A 9,520-nucleotide genomic window follows, 5' to 3' on the forward strand; every position below is an offset into this window, starting at 1 on the left:
GTATAGAACTGATATTGAAGTACTATCAATTCTTTTCAGTTTCTTGTGATTGTTGGTCCGATGAAATTTTTATCTCAACAGTTTACTGAAAGACCAGTTACTTGAAAAAGACTGGTTTTAGGCCCACTCCATGTCAACAATCAGTTTGGTTAAATTTCTGGATAGCTTTTGATTTTCCTTACATACTTTAAGACTTTGTCGACATTATTCATCTTTCAATTTTGTTTTTAATTTCAAAGCAGCTACGTTTAAGATTTTTTTTTTTCATAATTATCAATATATAACTCTCGGTTCAATTTGAATATATAAAAAGGTATAAACATCAGTATTTATTTCATCAGAGTAAGTTATGGTGTGCCATTCTGAGTTTAAACGTATAAAGGAAGTTTCGAAAGGCATACTTATTATGCAGGGATGATTAAAATACATGTACATGTAGTTTGCTTCTGTATTAGATTTAAAAAATATATTTAGAGCTATCCTTAAAATGAATATCATCGCGTCTGACAATACTTTCACCATGACAACAAGAACAACAATGAAAAAAATAAAAGCGCTGAAAAATAAGATGAGGCTTAAAAAAATGAAGCAAGTTTTAAGAGAATTATCAGGATTAAAACTTAGAGATTACATGGAACATCATTTTATAATTTTGTCTGTCTCAATTAGGCTTTTTTTTTTATTTTTAAAATTGAATACTTTTGGTTTTGTCATCATTTTCATATACAGAACATTTTTGTTTTGAAATATGGAAAACGAAATAGAGGTATTGACCACAAAGACTAAAAAGTGTAATTGCTTTTCAATTTGATTCCTCGATGAACAGTCAACCGATGATTTGTACACAAATATGATTGCTGCATATGAGATTTGCACCAATCTTAACCTGAAAAAGAAATGCATTTTTCTATTGCGGTCACCCCAGCAAATATTGTGAATAATATTTAACATACATGGGTATTAGGCTTATATTGGTATTAAAGGGGCTTTATCAAAATTCAAATTCAAAGAAAGTTTGAATTCATAGAGGAAGAATTTTATTCCTGCAAATTAGATTTTTTTCTGAAATTATACATAAGAGACTTATCAAAAACATATGTATGTAATAATTTAATATAAGGAAACAGCTGAAAGTTCTTAATGGAAAAGGTGGAGTAAACAAACAGTAATCGATCTCAACTTAAAAAAAACAAAAACAAATCTGTGAACAAGGCATTAAACATGAACCCCCGGAAATTCGAAAGGTTGAACCAGGTACCCAGGAGGAGATTGTATCCCCTGATCCACTGATCAGGTAGACGGAACATTTCATCTTAGTCATATCTAGTATAAAAACATAAGCCTAACAATTGGTATGAAACATGTCAGCCAATATGACCCAATTATAAGTTAATTTTACTAAGATGGTCATTATAACAACCGTATACGTTACGAAATGATGACTTTAAACGGGTTTGTTGAACTGTTTGTTACCTCAATTTATTCGTCAGTAGTCTGCCTCGGTTTAAAAATACATCGTATTCAGAGCATATTCTTGAGTATCGACTAAGTTGGGAGACGTAACCACCAACAGCATTTTCTATAAAGTTTAGGAATCCATTATAGGTAGTGTAGATCGAAGTCAACTCGGTTGACTGGAATGTTAAAGTATTAAAAACTAACATAAGTGTTATTTTAGTTTTAAATTTCTTATGCCATTGCCATGTGTTTTAGATGCAACTGCAAAATCATCATTTCGTTTTTATCACATGCATTATATTGTAAATTTATTTAAAAAAAACCCCACTATTCTGCTCTGCAGAGATTTGGAATATTTACTCTATTATTTCATTTTAGAATAATCGACACTATTTGTCTTTATTCAGAAAACAAAGAAAGAAACAATGGCAACAGCACAATTCCAAGATATCATGAAATGTCCACTATGTCAGAACCCAGTGGAATTTCACTGTAACCTCTGCAACACAGATCTTTGTAGTAACTGTGTTTTGATTCACATGAAAGACAAAATGAAAAAGCACTAAGTAGTCGAATTTAGCGACAGAATGCGTTCATTCATTTTTCCTGACTGCAGTATTCACAACAAGTGCGAAACATATTGCGGTGACTGTAAGCTACCGATATGCATAAAGTGTGTAACAGATTCTCACAAAGGTCATGAATTTTTTGATCTTGAAAACTTGAAACAAATCAAATCTGATATAGAGGAGCAAAAAACTATCTATAATAGGTACAAAAAGTTTAAAGACGTTAAATTGCCACAGGAAAATGAATTTGATGTAGTAATAAGTAAAATATCTAAGAGAGAAGAGGAGGTGGTTATGACTGTCCGCGAAGCTGCAGAAAAAATGGGGTTAGATCTGATGAAAAAGAAAAATGAGATTATGGTTCTGAATAATGAAAATATGTCAAAAATATTGGAGACAGAGCAACAATTACAAGAAGTCATGAAGCGGAGTGAAAAAGCAATTTAAATCTAGATTTGCCATTGATCTTATAAACTACTGTTCAGAAAATGAAAACATTCAAGAAGATTCATGTTGCGTCGAAAATCTATACCCAGTATTTTCGACCGGGTTATTTGTTGAAGATCAAATACCGGAAATAATGGGCTCCTTATCCTATAAAGATGCTATAGAGAGTGGAAAATGGCCTTTGTCAGATAACAATCCTACAATATTGACAACAATTCAATCACCATATGCACCCCTTTGGAGAACGAAATGTGCGCACAATGGCAATGTTTGGACGAGTGGAAATGATAACACAATCAAGGAATTAGACAAAAGTTGAAACATTTTACAAGTGATATACAACGCAGGTAACCCTGGAAAATTTACAATAAATGAACAAGGAGACGTTTTGTTTGTTACATTGCATCCCTCTTCAGGGATATATATGATTAAAGGGAGAACATTCAAACGCAATTTATATTTAAAGTACAGGTCCCTTTCAGATCAAATGAAAATATTTTAGTGAGCATGCGCTGTGGAAGTTCAAAGCTAGGCAGAGTTACAAGGATCAAGGAAGAAAAGGAGGTACAACAAATTCAATGCGACAATCAGGGATCTTCTTTGTTTCTATGTACACCGATAAGGTTCTTCTTCTCACTGAAAACGGAAATGGAGATATCTGTGTGGCTGACTATGCTGGAGAGGTTGTTGTTGTTGTGGATGCCTCTGGACGACTACGATTCAAATACAAGGGTGACATTTCCAACCAGTCAAAGTACAAAAAATTCAATCCGTTGCATATTGCTGCTGATACCAACCATCAAATTCTGATCAGTGACTGTTCAAATGATATTGTCCACATCATAGACAGTGATGGTAACTTTGTCCGTTATATAGAACATCCCTGTAGGGGTGGGCTGAGTGTTGATCCCGATCACAATCTGGTTTTAGGAGATGCAAAAAATGGTCTTATAAGAATTATTAAATATTGAGTTAAGCAATTGATCATTAGGAAAGGTAAAGGATAATTAAATTTAAATAATTGTTACAAATGCCGTGTCTTTTACTCCGTATAATCCGATTCTGATTTGAACGTTTTATAATGAATGCAATAAAATTGTTCATTTTGTTTAATATATGCAATAATCAGAATAAAGAAGTTAGATCGTGGGTAGCATTAATGTTCTATGAATATAATAAAAAATGGCAGTGAGAAATGTGTATCAACTAGTCAATAGATCAAGCGTTTTTGTAAAAAGAAAGGGGGGGGGGCAATTTTATTTGTTTTTAGTTTATAGAAAAAAGAAAGATCCAAAGGAAAGGCTTGTTGATTTTCCTTATCAAAATCAATAACTCACGTTTACTACATTGAATCAAAGTATCAAAGTTTCTTAGAATATATAAGTGTTAAAGTTTGTATTATGGTAGAGCAAATATTCATTCTGCATTGGTACGAGAGTACATAATGATATTTGTACAATGAAATTCGGTGTCGCCCTTGTGCCATGGTGGTTAGAGCAAAAGTCGCAGGTTCGAATCCACTGTGTCATGCGCAGACAGGTCATTCAGATGAGACGGTATAAACCGAGGTCATGTGGGTACTGGCATCAAAATGATTCCTTACTGCTTAAAGGCTTTAAATGATGATTACAGGTTTAATTTGCATCCCCACTGACAAGTGTTGGCTTCTCAATGTGAGTAGATACAGTGCAGGGAACTAATTTTGTTACATAAACCAGCATCAGCATAAGCATTAGTAGCATCAGGATAGAGCTAGCATCAGCATTTAAAAAAACAGCATTACTAGGATCAGCATCAGCAATCAAAGGATAAAACCAGCATTGACCTACATAAAATCAGTATTATCCTACTAGCATCAGAAATCAATGAGTTTTAATTCAGTAAAAAATTAAAAAAGAAAGAAAGAATATTGGTTAAAGTATTCACATTATTGATACATAGTGAGATATTATGATCAAATAATTGTAAAAGGCCCTTTTATTGCTTTAAACGGCAATGCTGAAATTTATTATCTACTGGTAGCATGATGCTACTTCCGGTAGCATTGACCTAATTATGAAACAGCATCAAGGATAAGGATAACTAGCATTAAATCAGCAAGCAAAGGAAGCATTCAAATCAGCAAGCAAAGGAAGCATTCAAATCAGCATCGATGCTGTAACAAAATTAGTTTCCTGGACTGTAATTCTCGAAGGAATTAAAAACAAAGAAAGAAAGAATGAAATTTGAATAGTTGTAATTCATTCATTTCTACTATTCAATGCATTTTGTGTTAATTAAAGGAACTATTACTTGAATTCAAATAGTTGAAACAAATTTTTATCATCGATGAGGAATATTCAAAATAGTCATTACGAACGTTAACCTCCAAAAACGCTTATTTTGATTTTATATGATGTTAAAGTAGGCCATATCATAGTACCAATATGTCGAAGAAAAGCATCAAACTTTGCTAGTTACTCAAAATACTAAGGTACACATGTATGTTTTTATAAATAAGTGTACTTTTTTTTTAATTGTAAAAATTTTAAGAACTTGTGTTCCATGCACCTCATTCAAGTTAAGTAATTAAATTCTGCTTGAGAAGCAGTTTCGAGTTTTCTTTTATTCAAAATGAAGTTTAAAGTTAGAAAAAAAAATGGATGAGTTTTAAATGACCCCCCCCCCCCCCCCCAATAAATTCTCCACTGGTACGTTGGTAAAATTATGTCAGCTGCGGCGCAATGCAAATTATATTAAAAAAAATATCAAGTAATACGGATTTCTTTTATACGTATTAAATGCACATTGCTCCAAGACAGCAACATTCCAATATAGTCAAGATGTTAAGGTTCGAACAAAATTATAAGGGATCATCTCTCCAGCCCTTCGTCCTCACACCCAAGGCTTGAGACCAACATTTGGTTATTAAAGGTTAATGAAAATCATTACGAGATGTAGAGTCAAACAGATTTATCAAATAAAAACTTATACAACTTTCAAATAATCTAATGGTTTTAAGGCAATAGGATACTTAAAGAAATGCTATAGAAATTAATAAATTGTAGAGGATCTAAAACACACATTTACATAGAGAAGATGGGTGAACATGACGAGCGAAAAGCCTATAATGTGACAAACATGAAGGTGAAAAATTAAATTTCATTTATATCAAAGTTTTCCTTGATTTTTCATCTAACATTAAAATATACTTTATGTAAAATCTCTACAATTTGCAAAAATCCCACAAAGATTGAAATTATTTGCTTATGAAATATTGTACACACACTAAAGAGGGCAAAAAGAGTCATTTTCTCATACTTTAACAATATTTTTCGATATGAGTGGGTCTTCCCTCCATTTTTTTGAAAATTAATCCTCGAAGTTTACATAAAAATAAACATTTTTTGGTTTCCTAAAATATGGAGCAAAGACCCACTATATCCTAAAAATATACTTTTATGACATATCATTCGCATCTTTTCGAGAAATACTTGAAGTCCATTAAGTCAAGGGTCATATCACAAACATGATCTAAATGCCACTATTTATCAGAACTTGCGTAGTCTAATGGTATAACGTGCTAGTTTCGAAAGAAAATGATACTCAGGATTTTTATTGCTAGGGTTCGAACCCCACGGATACCACATTATTTTTGAAATAAAAGAATAAATTTTGCCGAGAAAATTTTCCTCAGAAAAGTTTTGTTTATCATAATCTCATAAATTTCAATAATGAGAACTTTAATCTAAATAATGAATTCACAAATTGCACATGATTTTTATATATTTGAATCTATAGGCTTTCTGCACGCTATGTTCACCCATCTCCTTTCTCATTTACCCAGCCTTATTTTTGCATTTTCCTCAGATCTTTCCTATCATAACTATGTTTAAATTCAATACAAAAACAAGAAAGAAAGAAAAAAAACGCTCGAGTGGCGCATTGGCTACAGCGTTTGCTCTAGAGTCGCGATGTGAGGAGTTGACCCTCACGTCGCGGGTTCGAATCCCACTGCGGGAGATGGAGACCAGCCGGTCCTTTGGATGAGACCGTATAAATCGAGGTCCCGTGTCGCAGTAGGTGCTGGCACGAACAAGGATCCCTCACTGCTCAATGGCCCCGAGTACCATAATAAAAGAAATTTACTTGATTAAAGAAAAAAATAAATAGAAAATGAAATCCTATTTTTGTCCGATTTTGGGTACCCAATTACCTTATCCTTAAGTTAGAGCACAAGAGGGTGGACGAAGAACGATAACTACAACTTTGAAACGTTTTTCTCGGCGTTGCATGGATACATGTAGCATACAACACCCTTTGAGGATATCTCAGATAAATTTCTGACATATCAGAAAATTTTTCTCTACATGTACTCCTATTCCATTATATTTGCTATTATGAGGTCAATAAAAACTCAAAATAAAAAGGTTGACTTTTTGCTCACTTCTGCATTAGTACAGAACGTTGCACTTAAAGTACGAATTATATCTTGACATTAATCCTGACCACATTATGTTGCCTTCAAAAAAATTTATAATTGGAAAAATGTAATGACATTTTTTTTTAATTGGGATGAGAGACATGAAATCAAATGGGTTTAACCTTTGTAAAGAAGTTCTATTGTGAGCACGCTAAATTTACATGAAACCAGTAAAACTCTGTAGATAACAACTATACGTATTTTCCAATAAATATTTGAAGATTTAGTGTTTTCTGATGATCCTTAAACATTATACATTAAACATTATACAGCTCTATAATTCAGATAAAACAGGCTTCAGGGAGCATGTAACTTTTTCGTTTACATTGCAAAGACTTTTTTTGATTAAAAATTACGCGATGTAGCGCATGAAACAGGAAAATGCGCGAAAGATACTAAAATGTTTCAGATGCTGCTTGGGATTGCCTAGGCGTATCTAGGACCAAAGTGTTCAAAAGGTAGTAACTTTGTAAGAATGTAAGGATTGACATTTTTGATGATCAACACCTGCATGTGATACCCCAGAAGCTCACGTCTCGCACGGACGCTGCGCCAATTGATTTGTGTTATTTCAATACCTGATCGCTTATCTGCATAGACATTACTATTATCTCCCTAATTATCCGATTAGCAGCAAGAGGCATTAAAAAAAAGTAGCATGTTTTGAAGAGTGAAAAAGACATGAAAAAATCTATAAAACTGAAAGATATTAAGAACTGTGAAAAGGCTTAAGGTCAGATGATACGTTCCTCAAATATCTGTTTTGTATACCTTCGAATTATGTGGAAAATATTCAAAATTTTAATTACCTACTGATTTATAAACTGGTTTCTAATTGTCTTTTAAAAAATGAAACGCCAAAAAATGTGTTATTGACTAATTAAGTTTTTCCCAAAAGGATTTTATAGGAAAAACATCCTCTGGTATCTTGCCTCATTTTTTTACGAGTAAACATGTTAAAGTAGCAATACTTCAATGACAAAATCTTAGAAAAAATTATATATTATCGACGAACGTATCCTCTGTCCTTAACAGTCTGACCTAAGTGATTGCTCCGTAAATCATATGATCTCACAGTAAAAATCATTGCATATTTTCAAAATTTTAGTATTAAAATGGAGCTGATTTTTTTTCAATTTAAGAACTTAATCAGAAATACGCCATGCTTTAAAGTACACAATAACTTTTCTAACAACCATCAATAATCCCTCATATATACCTAATCGCTACCCGTATGAATAATAGAAAAGAAAAAAAAAACTCCGGCATAGAAAACGTTGAAAGTATTTTTTTAATTCTTGCAGCTTTAGACTGAACAGAAAAGTTTCTAGTGAAATTTACCTTGAAATAAATCTTTTAATTAAATATCGTTTCAGAGGCTGAAATTGCTACATAGGTGGTGCTCACTATTTTATAACATTTAATTTCTGATCAGTAATATGCATGAAACACTACATGTACAGATAGAACGAATCTTTACGGAATCTATGACATTCTACACGTAAATATTTTTGCTGCATTTATTTTATTCCCATACACTTTCAAAAATATGATTTAAAAAATGATTTCATTTAGCGAAAACTATTAATTGAATAAATTGTGATTCGTCAATCTAAAATCGGTTCACTTTCTTTAAAATATCTTAATGACAATGCTGTTCTTCAAAGATATATCCACAAAAGTATCATTATATATTATCCCTCCCCCCCCCCCCCCCGCTTGAAAATCCGGGGGATATAGTAAGGAGTTTGTGAGTCCGTTCGTCCGTCCTTCTATTATACTTGGGGGGAACCACATCTTATCTGCAACTCCTCTAACACCTCTCAATTCAATTTTATGAATGTTTCACAAAATCTTTATTACATAGTACCATTGTGCATCTCCTGCATGTGTTACATTTCGATCAGACACATATAGTCGGGGTTTCTCACAGCAAAACAGAGACACTACAATTCTTTCGACAATATTGTGTACCCACATCTTAATTATCAGCAACTGATTAAAATCTATAGGATTTCCACAGAATCTTAAATATATAGACAGATATCTTGGTTTTCTCATGGGAAAATATGTACGAATAATAAATGAATAAAATGAAAATAAGTATCAATTGCTTTTGTCTCAAGGAAATATCTTTTTAATTTTTATTATAGATAGTACATAATCTATAATATTTAAACATTTTTCAATTTAAAGAAAACAATAATAAAATAAAAGGAAAAAAGTCCCCTAATCATATATACCCTGCAGAATTTTCGTAGTACAGTATTTTAACTTATTTTTTGATTTATTAAAGGGGGTCCAATCCACCCCCCCCCCCCCAAAAAAAAAATCTAACTCCAATTTCTTTAGACACGGAATGAAAAAAGTGCCAAATCGGGAAAATAGAGTAGGGTCTTAAAAATACCTTATATATCGGAAATTTGCTTTTGCATAAGCATGATTTTTCTATCACGTTATAATGTTGGGGGGGGGGGGGGGCTGTGTTTCCTATGGGATGGGTTGGTTGGGTGGGTGTACAAATCATCCTTATGTCACATTGCTATATAGATTAAATAAATTTGCAAGCTGGGACCCCCCCCCC

General features: G+C 32.7%; 1 pseudogene; it reads left to right on the forward strand.

The window, feature by feature from the left end:
• Window positions 1-1,883: 1,883 nt before the first annotated feature.
• On the forward strand, window positions 1,884-3,445 carry LOC133174494 (E3 ubiquitin-protein ligase TRIM71-like; annotated as a pseudogene).
• Window positions 3,446-9,520: the final 6,075 nt, after the last annotated feature.

Source organism: Saccostrea echinata, unplaced genomic scaffold (genome assembly GCF_033153115.1).
Source record: "Saccostrea echinata isolate AGI-Se365-2 ecotype Australia unplaced genomic scaffold, CSIRO_AGI_Sech_v1 ptg000058l, whole genome shotgun sequence".
In the NCBI taxonomy this organism is placed as follows: domain Eukaryota; kingdom Metazoa; phylum Mollusca; class Bivalvia; order Ostreida; family Ostreidae; genus Saccostrea; species Saccostrea echinata.